Source organism: Calypte anna, chromosome 3, assembly GCF_003957555.1.
Source record: "Calypte anna isolate BGI_N300 chromosome 3, bCalAnn1_v1.p, whole genome shotgun sequence".
Classification (NCBI taxonomy): domain Eukaryota; kingdom Metazoa; phylum Chordata; class Aves; order Apodiformes; family Trochilidae; genus Calypte; species Calypte anna.
Window position 1 is genome coordinate 23,459,518 of NC_044246.1, and position 15,000 is coordinate 23,474,517.

The 15,000-nt window shown below is 41.6% G+C and overlaps 1 protein-coding gene across 1 annotated transcript in view; it reads left to right on the forward strand.

Moving 5' to 3' along the window:
* The window catches only part of PROX1 (prospero homeobox 1), a 47,883-nt gene that overhangs the window by 21,305 nt on the left and 11,578 nt on the right, over nucleotides 1-15,000 (forward strand).

Here is a 15,000-nt window from a genome sequence, read left to right on the forward strand (position 1 = left end):
TCTCTCTCAGCTTCTTCCCCCTCGTCTGGGCCCATAGCATTTTCTGGGAGAATGGTAGCATGGAAGGGGCAGATGAAGGAGGAAGAGGGGAGAGGATGTTCCTCAAGGGGTTTGCCATTCACTGCGGCAGATGAGAACATTCAGACTTCATGTTTGGTGTGCTGTGTCCCTGCCAGGCCCTCCTGAGGGCTCTTGCTCTGTTAGGTACTCACACATGTACAAGACAGGAGACTCACACCCCTGGGAGGTAGGTCTGCCTGTATGCCAAGGCTTAATAGCTAAATACAGGAAAAGAAAAGGAAATATGTAAGGAGATGAGTGTGAACAACTTTTTTCTGTCAAAATGTGCTTAAATTCCCTCAAGCTTTTTTTTTTTTTCTTTATAACGCTTTTTTTTTTTCTGTCTGCAGAACATAGGTTGAAATGTTCCTTGCCCTCAAAACTTCTCATTTCCTTGATAATTTCAGGCACTTTTCCCTCCTTTTCAAAATGTTAGTTGCAGTGCTAATGTAAATGGGTAACTATATTGAAGAATAGTGGGGAAAATATAGGTATATATAGGTATATTTGCAGGTAGATAAGAAAATATAAATCTCATATGTTTAGCAGTGATAGTGACTGCAGTCTCCTTGGCTAAGGGTTCTAGCAGCTGGTAGGAAAGGAGGCCCTTGGGTTGTTTTCCCCTGTCATGGAGGGAAAGAGATGTTATAAATGGAGATAGTTTGCACATGCTTTTACTCAAGTCTTTCTTGAGTTATCTAGTATAATGAGAATTTCCTAGAGGTTTAAAACTTGGTTTTGCACTTCAGATCCATCAGTTATGAGCTCATTAAACTGTACAGTGCAGTTTTTAATGTAGCCAATGTAACTTTTCCTGATAAATGCCCATCCCCCTCTCCCACAAGCTGCAAAGGAATAATGACAAGTACTGTAATGTTGAAATTGGATCTAAAAGGATTTAGCAAACTGAGCATTTGCCATATTTAGCATCATCAAAGTTCCTTCCTCTCATACTTCAGTGATGCTTTGCTGATGTTCTGATTAGTCTGATACACTGTTTCTCTTAAATCACCTACACTACCATTCCTAAACCCTCTACCTTTATCTCCTCTTGGGTGAAATTTGTGCATGTACTACTTCTAAATTGACTATTAGGAAAAATATTATAAAGCTAAAATGTGCATTTGGTCTATATCAGACTCTGCCATTGATTTGCTCAGGAATCTGTGATACTGTGTTCTTTTCCCTGCTCATTGCAACTGACAGCTTGTAGCTAAGTCAAATAAGATGTTTAACAAACCACATGTCCTATCGTTTTTAGCTTTACCATTGCATCCTTGTGGCTGTGAGCCAGAGACAGATACAATGCCTCCTCCAGAGAGATGCAACTTAGCCTGTGTTTTCTGCTCACACATGTGTGTATGTCTGTAGCCAGCTCCACATTTCTCTCTGTCTCGCAGTGGGGTTATGTGGAGAAAGCTGTGCTGATCTGCACAGAGCAATTTGAAACTGAGTTTTGAAACAGGAGGGAACACTTTTTTTTTTTTTTTTTTTTTTTTTTTGTAGAAGGCTAAGATAGTTCTCTGCTCCAGTGCCATTCCACCAGGGAGGGAGAAAGTCAGTTGCTGAATGAAATCCACAAATGTCAGTGTCCCAGCACAAATCAAATGCTGAAGTTGGTCAGTGAGGACAGCTTGCTGTGCCACTTGATATCTGTCTAGTCTGTGGCATTGCCATAGGCTTTTGAGTGCCAGCTGCAATAATTAAAGTCAGATATTTTTACTATGCATTGAAAGAACAAAACATAAAAATCCCAAATAATTTTGTAACTCTCTTTCAAAATCTATATTAGCACAGATCATCAGAGCTCACAGTTGTGACTCTGGCAGGGTGATTTCAAGCAAAGGCCACACCATGCTGTGAGTTAAAATAAAAATATGGTTAAAAACCATAAATAAGATTTTTTTATTCTGATTTGCTTACTCACAGCAAGCAGAAGAAATTGTCCTGAGGACAATACCTGGATTTTAGCCTCGCTTTAGCTCCCGCTCCTCCTCCGTCATCCTTGTTCAGTGGCATTTTTTTTGTAGTTGCCATCATTCTCCGTGTGTTAACGACTCTCTGCACGATGCCCGTTCCTTTTCCTTGTGGGCATTTAACGACTCGGTCTTAGTTCTGAAGTCTCGGGGTCTCTCTGTGCTAGCAATTTCTCTCTATGCCCTCCTACCTACTCCTTACACTTTGCCACACTCCTCTGCATAGCGAGCAAATGAGCACCAAAGCAAAGCCCCCGCACACGCCATCTTTCTGAGCTCAGCCTGCCTGCTGCTTCACGGGAACTCGCCCGATTTTGCAGACGTAGCTATTGAGATTGATCACAATAGTGAAAGGTCTGCCAAGCTGTGTTATTTGCACAAGTACACTGGATGCAGTTTTGGTACAGTGGGGCTTGACGTGATGATTGCCTCTTTTCATAGTGCGAGTTACGGCACGTGTCGTCATTTCGAAGGGGGAGAGAAACATTTTTAAGAGGGCTGCTCTGCTTTTGGCAGGGGAAAACCATTCTAGTGGGAAAAACCTAATCAAGACCAGTTGTACTCGAGCTTTAGCAGAATGTTTAACTTAACTCACTCTGTGTTAGTTCCATAAAAATCAAGGAGATTATGTAAAACAATTCCTACAAAATCTTAGTAATAACACAACCTATAAAATCTAGGTAATAACCCAGTCACGTAAGCAGCCTGTGAACCCTTGAGAGGAAAGCTTGCTGCCAAAATTTTCAGAAGCGACGATGGTTTTAGGCCAGTTCCATTTTGGGATGCTCAACTGGAGATCTGTTAATGAGATCCACTTTGTCAGGAGGTCCTCGATAGTCCATTCCCTGAATATGAAGTGTGCCCAGCACTGCATCCAAAAATTGAGACATCCTAAATGATCAAAAATACTGGCCACTTGTGCTTATTTTAGCAGCCTGTATTCTTCCCCAGTTTCATCTGCAGTTCATCTTGAACTGAACTGGTGTTCATCAGAAGAATTTAGCCTTGGAACCTGATTCTTATTTAAACTCAGGCCACTTACAAGTGGTTTTGCAATATACAGGCACTGTAAAGTACAATGTATAACCACCCTAGTACTCCTTCTCCCAATGTTAGCTGTGCAAAGTGGCCTCAAGAGCAGTGCAAATCAAGCCTGTCACTTGTTAACTTCCTGTGCTTTACATTCAAACTGTTCTGCCCTGGCAGTCTCTGCACTTCTGGTGGTACCAGCAGTGGGCAAACCCTAACGGGACAGTTGTTTGTTTCAGTATTAAACTCCTCGTGGTTTTTTCCCTCAGCTGTATACTTCCTCCTTCAAGGGCTTTATTGTTGTAGCATTTCAACATCATTCTCAGCATTCTTAAAGACAAAGTCGGAAGGCTGCTGTCTGGTGATCTGCAGCCAGGAGAGTAAAGCTGCTTTAGCAATTTGAGAAATCAAACAACTGTCCCAATTCCTCTGAAGAAAAAATGTAACAGAGGTGTCTAGATACAACATCTTTTCTCCTTAAAAATCTTGGGTTTGGGAAATGTAATTGATACCCTCTTGCCTCTTTCCTTTTGTATTTTTAAAAATTTTGAAGAGGCAGTCTGGTGAAAAAGCAGAACTTTCCTTGAAACTGCATGGGAAATGAATGCGGTTTTTAATCAAGTAAAAAAATGCATGGCTTGCAGTAGAAGGTCCGTGCATTGCACATATCAATTAATGCTTATTAATCAGTTTTTGCAGTTTTGCAGATTGTAGTTGGAAGCTATTAGGAAGAGAATCTCGAGAGGAATACTGTTGCAGGGCTACACTCAGTTTTCCTGTTTGTGTCCTTTGGATTCAAGGTGTTTGTATAATGAAGTTGGCACGTTGATATATGATCTATTTTTTAATGTCATTACAATTTTAGTTCCCTCTGCCTTTTTGTCATTGGGTTACATTTAAGCACAGCAAGATCAACTTTAAACTTCCTTACTCAACAGCTTTATTAGTTATAACGTACTGTGACCTTTCTCAACATTCTTAAAGAAAAAGATACAGTGTAATGTCACTTTACTTTGCTTATTGTTCTTTGTTGTGGTGAACAAAGCATTTTCTACAGTGGCTATAGCACATAATTATACAGCTTTCAATAGCGGTGTCTTGGCACATATCAAAGTTCAGAAGAGCCTTTAGAAAAAAAAAGATGTTTTGTGGCAGCCTAGGGAGGGTCTCATCTTTCCTTCAGAAAATAGTTCAAGGCTCTTCTGTCAAGCTTCCCTACTTAGAGCTTTTTCTCCTCCTGCTTCATAAAGTTTAAAGGGGATTCAGTGGAGTTCTATGATCTATTTCCTTTGAAAGATTGTTCCTTTGCACAGAGAAGTCCTTTGACTTCAAGAGTTCACAGATTCATGTCTTTAGGTATCATATGTCTGACCTTATCAGTTACTCTATTTAATGTAGGAGAAAAAGTCTCAACTCTTTGTGTTTGTCTGTTTTGCCTCTGTGAAATGATTTGGTGAAAAGACCATCCTTTTTAACACACCACTGAGAGGCCGTTTCTGACTGTAACCTACCCTGTGGCTCTTCTAAAAAAAAAAAAAAAAAAAAATTGTCCTTGTGTTTTGTGTATGGATGATTTCACAGTGAGAATAGAATTATACAAGGACAGACACACATAAAAAAATCTTTTGCTCTTTTTTCCTAAATGATCTATTGGCTATTTTGGTGGCTGCTACTCTGGTTCCCCAACAGGCACAACCATTTAACAAACACAGAGATAGCGGCTGGAGTGCTGGGCCAGCAGTAGGTTTTCCCTTGCTTCGACCTACCCCAAAGGCCTTCATAATTAATTGTCCTTCAGAGATGAGGAAAGTTCAGAGACAGTGTGTGTAGCGATGTCTATTGTCTGACATTCAGTTCTCCTTCCCTCAGCTCTTTTTCTTCATTCCACAAAGGGTTATCAATAGGAGCAGGGAGCAAGCTCTCTTCTAACAGCTGCTGGTGGTGGCTGTAGCTTTCTGTGGAAGGTATCATTGTGTTCAGCCATCTATGGATTAAATGGCTGGAAAAGTTCTAACAACCCTTTCAAACGGGCGTGTTTATTTCATCTAGATTACACAGACCTATTTAGCTAATTAAAAACTTTCTCAGAACCCCTTTGCTCCTATTCAGGGGAAGAAAAAAAATTAAAATGCTGCTGTAATTATGAAGAATGGCTGCAATGAAACTTTGGTAAATAAATGAAAAATTTGATCTGTCACCTTTGATCAAAATGCATCCAAATAAGCACAGGCTTGTTTGTTGTGTTGTTATGTGGTTTGGTTTTGTGGTTGCTTGTTTTGTTTCTTTTCTTTTCTTGTTTATTTTTCTTAGAGGGAAGAAAGGTGCAGAGTAGGAAAAAACATAAAAGAAAACATTGGTATAAACTGTAACAGAAACAAACACACAATTTAAGAAACTGCCACAGTTCATACTGCCTCTGCTAATCACATCACAGTGCAAAGAAGCTGGAGTTTGCTAAACAGATTAATATTGTTGTGCCTTCTGCAATTAATTCAGAATAATCTGTGGTGTAATTATTAAACTTCATATACAACAGCACAAAATTATATACATGCTTCCCTGTTTTCCCCAGTGATATGGTAAACAAAGATATGGTGTGGCTATGGTGGGTAGGCAAGAAGTAGAGTCAAATTAGGACTGTTTATTAACAATCATTATGTTACTGCTCCAATTAATTGGGCGAAGCCAAAAAGGACAAATACAATAATTCTTCCACTGAACAGTTTAACTAGCAAATTAGAGGGGGTTTAATGATTTTTTTTGTCTTTAAAAAACCCCCCAAAAACCACCCAAAAAACCCCAAACATAAAAACCCACCCTCCAGTTCGAACCTTCACCTGAATTCCTCATAAATACATCACATTGCAAAGAAAAGGAATAATCATATAAAACATTGTCTGGGCTCCATCTCACTTCCTGGTGTAGGGACTCAAAACAATCAAGATCAATCCTTGTACTGATTAAGTTATTAAGCCTGGCATTTTGAAACAAGTTTTCTGTATTTAAGAAGAAATTGCATACGAAGTAGATGCAGCTAATACAATAATGAAAAAAAAAAAAAAAAAAAAAAAAAGATCATAAAAAATTAAAGTTATTCTTATGAATCTTTCATTAGAAGCAATGAAAAGGGACACTGGTTGAAGCCAAGTGCTTTGTTCTTCTGAGCTCCTCTTGTAGGGCCAGATCCTGCAAACAATTACAGACTTGAGCTTTCCTTCTGTGAGAGTCCTGTTGGCGCCTTCAGCGCATCCCCTGCTCTTTCACAGTTTTCCCACTCAGGCCTGAGGATTGCTACTACCAGAGTTATGCTACTTTATCAAACAGATGTTCCCTTTAAAAATTGACCAAAGTCCTGTAAAAAAAATATACCAGAAAATCACACAGCTGTACAGAGGCAAACACATGCTTTTGTGAAGGAAGAGCTGTTGTAAAATGATTTAAGGCTACTCAGAGCTTTACAGATTACTCCCCACCACAAATAACATGTTAAGTACTAAATTGCCCTAAGTGATGTTTTATTACTGATCAATAAAATCGTAATCTTGTCTTTTAGTGTGGAAAAATATTTTAGTGGGATTTTTCCTGGTTTAGTTCACGGGTAGCAGTAAACCAGAAAGCACAACCCTTAAAAAATAAAGCAAAACCCATCCTCGTTTGTTTCTAATTTTGCTTTGGGGGAATCCTAGGATTGTTCCAGCTGAATGGTGCAGGGTTTCTATAACTGTGCACTTGTGTGCGTGTAGTGGTGTTGTGCTGTGTTTTGGGTGTTTTTTTGTTTTGGGGTTTTTGATTTTTTGTTTGTTTGTTTTTTGTTGTCTTTCCTTTTTTCTGTTACAATATTTAATACAATACCTCCCAGTACTCATCCTTATTGCCCTGTCCTTGTCTCAAACAATAAAGCAACCCCTTTATATAAAAAAACCAAAAAACAAAACAAAAAAACCAAAAAAACAAAGCAACAAAACCAAAACAAAACTTGGCAAACTCTTCTGACTCCTACTGCCATTTCATTTTGCATTCAACAAGGAGAAGTGGGAATTGAAACGTCAACTGGAGATTGAGAAAAGCACCAATTTATAGTGCGTTAGCCTTGCACAATTCAAGATTTCTTTTGCTAGCTGCACACATTAAACCCAACATCTCTCCACTCTCTTGTGGCAGTTGTGAGGAATGGCTATTCCTTCCCGTGTGTGTACTACAGGCCTCTAAAGACTCTTATTTATTCTCTCCCATGTCACCTTGTGTACAGTCTGGTCTGTGACACTGATGGTGATTATGTCATTATTTTGCTCTGGGGGCTTTGGCACATCTGCAGAGCTGATGCACATCTTCTTTGTTACGCTGGCATACGTCCCATATCGCAAATGCTTCATTAGCCTTACTGCCTGCCTCCTTGCCAGACAAGAATACCCAAATCCAAGCTTCTTTTTGCTCTGGTCTTTTGTGTCTGTGATGAGCCTTTATTCATCTTCTTAGTTCTTCCCTGTTTGCTATTTTTCTATGTAAAACGGATTTCCAGATGTCCGTCATCCTCCAAAAATTCATCAGAGATGAGGAGTGAGAAGCAAGGTGAATTTTAACCCATGTTGTCCCTCACTTCTGAAAAATGTTACCCCTCACAAGCTGAAATGCTTTTTCATTCATCTTGAATATAGAAAGAGCTTGCTAGACTAGGCAGTTTAATTTTAAAACTTGATGTTTGGAAAAAAAATTAAAAAAGAGAGGAAAACAAAACAGGAAAAGAAATCAGTGATTTCTGTTACCATTTAATAAATTCTAGTTATGGTGATGGGTAACATGCAAGTTGTACACGTTTCTCCCAGACTTCCTTAATTTCTGTTAGATAACATAGCTAAATTTCTCACTCAGAATTGCTAGAAAAGCAGCACGGTCCAGTGAAGGAGGAGGGTGTTCATGAGAGCTGATAGACTGAAATTTCCTATATTCTGTTTTAATGTAGCACATTAAAAAGATACATTTTGCATTGTGAAAACTAAGGAAGATGTTTGATCTTCTAAACTCCATCTAAGCAGTTCTATCTAAATGTTCTACCAGAGATGTGAAATAGCAGCTTAGCTATTGTAAGATTTGTAAGGTTTTTCCTTCCACATCTCCCCCATTCCATGCTTTTTCTCCATGACGCTGAACTACATTCTGGGCTGGATTCTCAGTTTCTGATGTAAATCAGCTCCAGCAATCATTGCAGCTAATTAATCTGTGCCAGCTGAAGAGCTGTCTTTTGTTGTGTTAGTATATAGTCAAGTGGGTAAATGTATGTTAAATGTTCATTGGAAAAAAGTTTCATTTGTTTATTTTAAAACTAAAAATTAAATGCAGACCTGGATTTGGAGTCCCAGAGCCATCACGTTTATGAATGTGAGGGTGTTGTTTTTATTTTTTGTAAGGCAGACTTGCCAGAAGAGGAGGTCCCAACCCATACTGCCTCTCAGTGTGGGGTCAGGACAGTGTAGCTGACTTTAACAGAAGTCTTAAAGATAGGATTGTCCATCCTATAGGACTTCGAATAGGTCACCTTCACACAGACATTGTTTGCTTGATATCTTTAGGATGTTTTCAAACGGATGAGAGTCAGTCTGTCATAATGTAAATTAGCAAACTGTCATAACCTTTGGAAACTGTGGGAGAGATGGTAGCATTGTGACCTGCAGTGGTTTCTGGCCCAGCTTTCTGGGGTCCTGCACCATCTCCAAACAGGTACCCCTGGGCAGCGCAGATCTGCTTGTGGAGGCACCTTCCAACACTGGTGGGGAGCACAACAGGGGATGATTCTTTCAAAGGTACTTAAATCTGTAAGGTAATACAGATTCAGTAATACTGAAATACTGAGCTGTGAGAAAGTAACAGCAGAATATTGCAGAGGTTGATGAGGACTGTATCTCTCACCTGCATGAGAGAGAGAGAACCTGGGAGGTGAAATAGGCACCGATCAGTATCTGGTTGAAGTGACAGTGATAACACAAGAAGCGAGGAAATCCTGTTTGGTCCAAGAGAGAGAGGGAGTCTGCAGTGTACCACATCACCTTCTGTAGTTAGGCCATAACAGGGTTCTGCCAGGTTTCACAGTGCAGCAGAAGAGCCCGACGTCTTGCTGACGTGTGAGTGTGGATGGGCAGCCAGAAGGGCTGTCTGAAAGTAATCAACATGTTGGAGATGATTTCTCCCTGCAGATCTGGAAGGGGCAAGGTTCACCTTTCTTATCTGCAGAGGGGGAAGGTACACAGCTGGGCTTTGCCTCGTTTTGTGTGTCACTGGAGGGACTCGTGAACTGCCCTCTGTGGGGGTTGGTTTCAAGGCTCTGGTGGAAATGTGCCATCAGAAGAAGCCGTGTCCAGGTGGTGGACCACAGCACTCAAAAATGTGGCCTTGAACTTGCTTCTGTACTTAATGGAGAGGCTTTGTAGAGAGCAACAGACCAGGGGAGCATGCTCTCTGTTGTTAAGCTGAAAGGCAGCTGCATTGATTGGGACTTTGGTAAGAATGGTGACATAGACACATAAGTGCATTTAAAGCACCGGTCTACAACTTCAGAAAGTTTTCAGAGGAGAAAGGGGAAATCAACATTGCAAATAAAAGCCCTTTAACTGCAGAGTATCAGTGTTCAGGGGGAAGCCGAGTGGCTCATCTCATGCAATTGTGGAGAGGGCTGGCTCCATCAGATGAGGCCCAGACTCAAGGTTATCTAATCCAGCACTGTCTGGAGTCACACCATTTCCTTCTGCAGGGGATAAAGATGAGTCAAACAAGAGGGAGCTCAGTCCATTAGGATACAGGACTTGGTCTTCTGACCTCACGGGCTTGTGAGACTCACCAGTTCCCGGCAGGTCCTGCAATGAAGCTGTTAACAGGGTGTTTGCAGCCCAGTTTTGCCAGCCTCATGGCTCAGAGTAGAATAGGTGGAGTAGTTTATTCCATCACAATGGGCTCTGGCTGCCCAGAAAAGCATGGTTATGCTGGGAGGAGGTTCATCAAAGTTAATTATGGGGAGCATGGGCTGGCGGAGCTTCATTCACACCACCTTTCACCCATAACCATGCACAATTTCCTTCCCTGCCCTTACCTTCAACCATGGGAAGGAGGAGAGGAGGTACCCTGCTGCCAGAAGCCATACTTGCCACCTTCGTGCCACCCCCAAAAGGACCTCCCGTAACTGCCTGTTTCCCTGCCAGACCGATTGAACACCACCTGCTTTCCATCCCTCTCCCCTACCTCCCTCCTCACTCTTCCCATGCCAACGCACACAAAATAAGGAGAGAGAGGGCACACTTGGAGCTTTTCACAGAAGACATAGGTGACTGCAATGCAGAAAGGTGGGAAGAGTGAGGAAGGACACACCAATTACAGGTGTTTATTAACTGCCGCAACATTTTTGTATGTTTAAAATGTATTCAAGTCATATAAGCCTTTGCCACTTCTATAACAGTGTTAATGGTTTATCTACAGAGCCAAATTCTGCCGAACATAAAAAAAAAACCTGGCATACTACAAGCTCTGAGAACTTTTTTTCCTCTGTATCCATGGTCTAAACAGCAGTTTCTGCCTGCCCAGATTTTTTACGGGTGGAAATACACCATGAGAGCAGAGTTCTTACTGCTGTTGAGAGACATACCTGCTCCCCACAGTCCAGGCTGTGCCTCCTGGTCCTTCTGAGTAACACATCACATTCCCATCTGACTGATGTGTCCAGGAGAGTACACATCAACCTCTCTGCTGTTCCCACATTGGAGCCAGAATTGAGTGGTCATGCCTGTACTCACTTTTTTGGATATGTTTTTTGTGTGTGCCTGCACGCAGTACCTGCCAGAATTTGGCAGCAGGGGATGTAATATGCTGGTTGGCATTGTAGGCAGCCTCTTGTAGCAGATTGCATTTAGCAGCCATGGGACAGAGTTAAAGTTAGGCTACTGAGTGTGAGAGTTTTATTTCTCCTTCAGTTTTTGTATGACACAGCTTTCTGGGTGGGACAGTAACCTCTCATATGGTTCTTTCTTACATTTCCCAACACATACTAAACCCCTAGCTGTCACAAGCCATAGGAGCCCTAGTGATTTTTCCATTCTGTGGCAGTGCCATTGGCAATGCAGTAAGTTGAGGGCAATCAGAGTTTCCATTAGAAGCCTCTATATCTTATGCAATTCTAATTCATCAGTAAGGCAGAAAAGGAAAGTTGATGTAAGTAAAACACTGTTGGTGATTTTTGAGGATGGGGACAAGAGGAGAACTGAATTTCAAAAAATCTATATAAGCTGTAAATTGAAAATCTGTTTTATTTTGGTTTAGTTCACTCTGCTTGCAAGTTTTACCAACTTTTGTGCTGAAAACTAGCTTGTGTTTGCTTGAGAGAGCAGCCATGTTTCTGTGATGGATAGGCTTATCCCCTGAACCACAGGCACAGCAGTCTCAGGAGAGAGATCCAGGGATGCTGATGTGTATGGAATGCCTCTTGCCTACTGTGAAATCAGAAAATGGGTCCTAACAAGGAGGACCCTGGGAAGCAGAGGCAGAGGCTTCAGCCTGAGCAAGCTGTGGAATAGCAGCACCCACAGCCCTTGGTGCTCCATCCCTGCAGGGAGCCTGCCGAGTACCTCCCAATCTTTATTTGTGGAAAAGCTTAATTGAAATGCAAGTGATTAAATCTAATGTATCACGCAGTATCCATTTTCACTGCACTACCATTTTCACTTCCCTGGTATTATCAGACATCTCAGCAGCCCCACTGTCAGTTTTTTCCTTGTAAGAGCCATGCCCATTCTCTCTCCTCTTTGTGATCTTGGCAGAGCAGATAACAGTAAGCCAGCAGTATATTACTAGTGCCCCAAACTGTACTCAAGGGATAAGGGATCTAGCTTCATTTCAAACAAACACTTTTAAAATACAATCTTCAGTCATTCGAGGGACATGTGTTTCCCAGTTTTTTACAAAAAGTGGAAAAGCTACAGAGTAACAGTAAGTGCAATAAGAAATCTCTGTTGTTTTCCTAATTTTTTTTTTTCTTTTTGAGCCAGCCTCAGGCTAATGCTTTTCCCTTTCCAGACATCAGGCTCAGTGCTGTGTTGTAAGTGCTGTCCCAAAAGAGTAGGCTTCTTGCTGTGTCCATTCCACAGTGAGAGAGCAGACCGTTCACCCAATTTCTTGTCCATCTTTTCCTCTTTCCATGAAATCTGTTTCTTAACAGAATTGTACAGCAGGAGATGTGAGAGAAAACTTTAAGGCAATAAATGCATACTGTGGTGGCACCAGAGAGCTGCTGCTCTAGCCAGGGGGATTGGGACACACATAGAGGCAGTCAAATTGATGCCCTGCTTTCTAGAAAAGCAGTGGTTGGGATAAAAGTGTGTTTACTGAAGTGGCCAACAGTTTAGGTATTTTACATTTGTGTTTTTAAAATAAAAGCATCCTTTCCAACTATTTCCCTCGCCTCATAAGTGATAATGGAAGAGGCATTAGCCTTTCCATCACCTGAGCCAACCTGTTTTTTTTCTAAGAGATGTCCAGGATGTTCAGCCAATTGAGTGATCTAATTAGCTGAAAATTGTTAATTTCCTTTACCTTATAAAGCACCTAACACAGAAACTGTTAAATAATGTTAAGTGTCAGACTTAAACTGAGAACATTGGGCCATATGCTGCCACGGCTTTCACGCCAAAAAGTATAGCAACTTTCTCCAAAACCTGCCTCCAATTTCTGTGTAGAAGCCAAAGCCTCCTGCTTGATATGCTGCCACACCAACTCGCAGTGCTATGATGGTCCCACGCAGCAGCTCGCTGCTCTTGGGGAAAAGAGTCCGTGCATGAGGGGAGGTGACGGTCTGGATAAACATGACAGGAGCCAGGACACCAGCAAGGTATTGCAGACACTGCCCTTGCAAGCACAGGAAAACTGATGGCAGGGCAGTGCTGCTCCCAGCAGTGTTACCCTGGAAAAGGGCAGAAGATTCGTGCCTGTAAATTGCGCAACTCTCTAATCTGCGGTGGGCCCAGTGGACAGGTGGGCCCTGGAGCTCTTCTTAAAGCAAGGGGTGCCCTGGCTGGGTGGGATGCATGTGAGGAAGGGGCTGGTCCCAGTGCCACCAGCCTCCTCACAAGCCCACAGAGAAGTGGCTTCAGAAGCAGTGTGATGCCTTGCAGCACTACTGCTGGGTTGACTCCAGCATTGCTCAGATGCAGTGTCTTTCAGGTAGGGAGGGAAAGGCTTGTCCTCCCTAGATTTCCTACAGGATGGGCTGTGGATATGGAAATAGAGATTTAGGTGTCAGCTTGATCCAAAAGCCCATGGGATTGATTCTTCTTTATGTGAGGAAGGGGCTCAAGGCTACATGTGGATGATGCACATGGAGCTTCCCAAGCATCTCTTTTATGAAGGTTGCGTTGTATCTCCCTAAGTTCACCTTACTCTGACTTTGAGGGCAGGGGGTGCCTGTGCACATCTGGCTCATGTTTTGTAAGGTTTTCTCAGTAGAAATATTTTCCCTGAACCTATTCTGCTGTTGTACCTGTGCACAGCAGACTGCTGTGCATACACATAAGAACTGTCTGACCTGGACCTACCCATGGTGAGACTGCTCTACCGGTAGCGGACACCCTCATCATCCTAGAGAGATTCTCCATCACTTGCCTAATAGATGCTTTTGACACCTTATCCTTAGATTAAAAGGCTCCCTGTGGAGTCCCTCCCTATAGCCAGTGTCTAGATCATCCAACTAGAACTATCTGGCCTTACCCTTCTCTCACTCCCTCCAACCTATTTACCTTCCATTACCACGACCTTGTGTTCTGCAACGTGAGCAGCCTTCACCAGATGAAGACCTAAGTCCACTAGAGATTTTTGGCTTTCCTATTTGGCATGACAACTTGTTGCCCACCAGGTCATCATGAATAAAGCTTTTTTTTTAAAATCCTGTGATTAAAAAAAAAAAAAAAAAAGAAGCCACCTCCAGATAATTTAACCTGTTTTGGCAGCCTGACATCTTGATCTGTCTTTGCTGCACTTGTTTGGTTTTTGGTTTTTTTTTTCTGCTTAGAATTAGGATTTAAAAAAATACACATTCACCAAGAATTCTACTTTATATAAATTTTGAAAGTAAAATCAATCCTGGCCCAATCTTATCATTTTTAAAGTATGTTTATCCAGCTTTGTAGTAGAAACAAGCAGACTGTTTGAAGGCCACATAGTTTTCAAACCTTGGTTGCAACACGTTACCCCATTTTGAAACCGTCTTTATCTAGCCGAGAAAACTAAAATCTGTTTGACAAAGTAGCACTCCAGCCAGTTTATCTTGCAATATGGCTTTAGCTCACAGAACCTATTGATTTCCTTAAATTAATGTTTACAGAATGCTACCGAATTTCACTCAACGGGACATTGTTCTTTTGAAGCTTTGTAAAATATGATACAGAGTGTTATTGCCATTTGTTCCTTTGCTAAGACTGATGAAACATTTATTTTTTTAAAGTGCAACCTTGAACTATAGCTGTTTCCTACAAGTGTGTTTACTCTTGGAACATTAGTAATACAACACACTATCAGACTCCAGCAGAATACCACAAGCAAAGTCTGTAGATACACCCTGACCAGCCTAATCATATAAATGGAGCTGAAGTTTAATGCAGATTAAACATCATATGAGAAAAGGTTTCGAGCTTAGCCCAGCTGTCTCTGTCTGAAGGATCTTCAGATTTGTGCACTACAGCCAAGCAGTTGTCTGATGCTGTGACAGTATTAGAATGGTTGCGTTGATCTTGGTACTTCTAAACATGGCACCCCACGCTCAAAATTAAAGCCTAATCCTGTCCTTCTACCCTCCAAGACAAGGTGAATAACTTTGTGGTGGCTTTGTGCATGGTTGGGAGGCTTTCGATCCAATCTCTGAGGAGTGATTAAGAATCTGCTCCAAGAAGCCCTTGTATTACTTCTATAT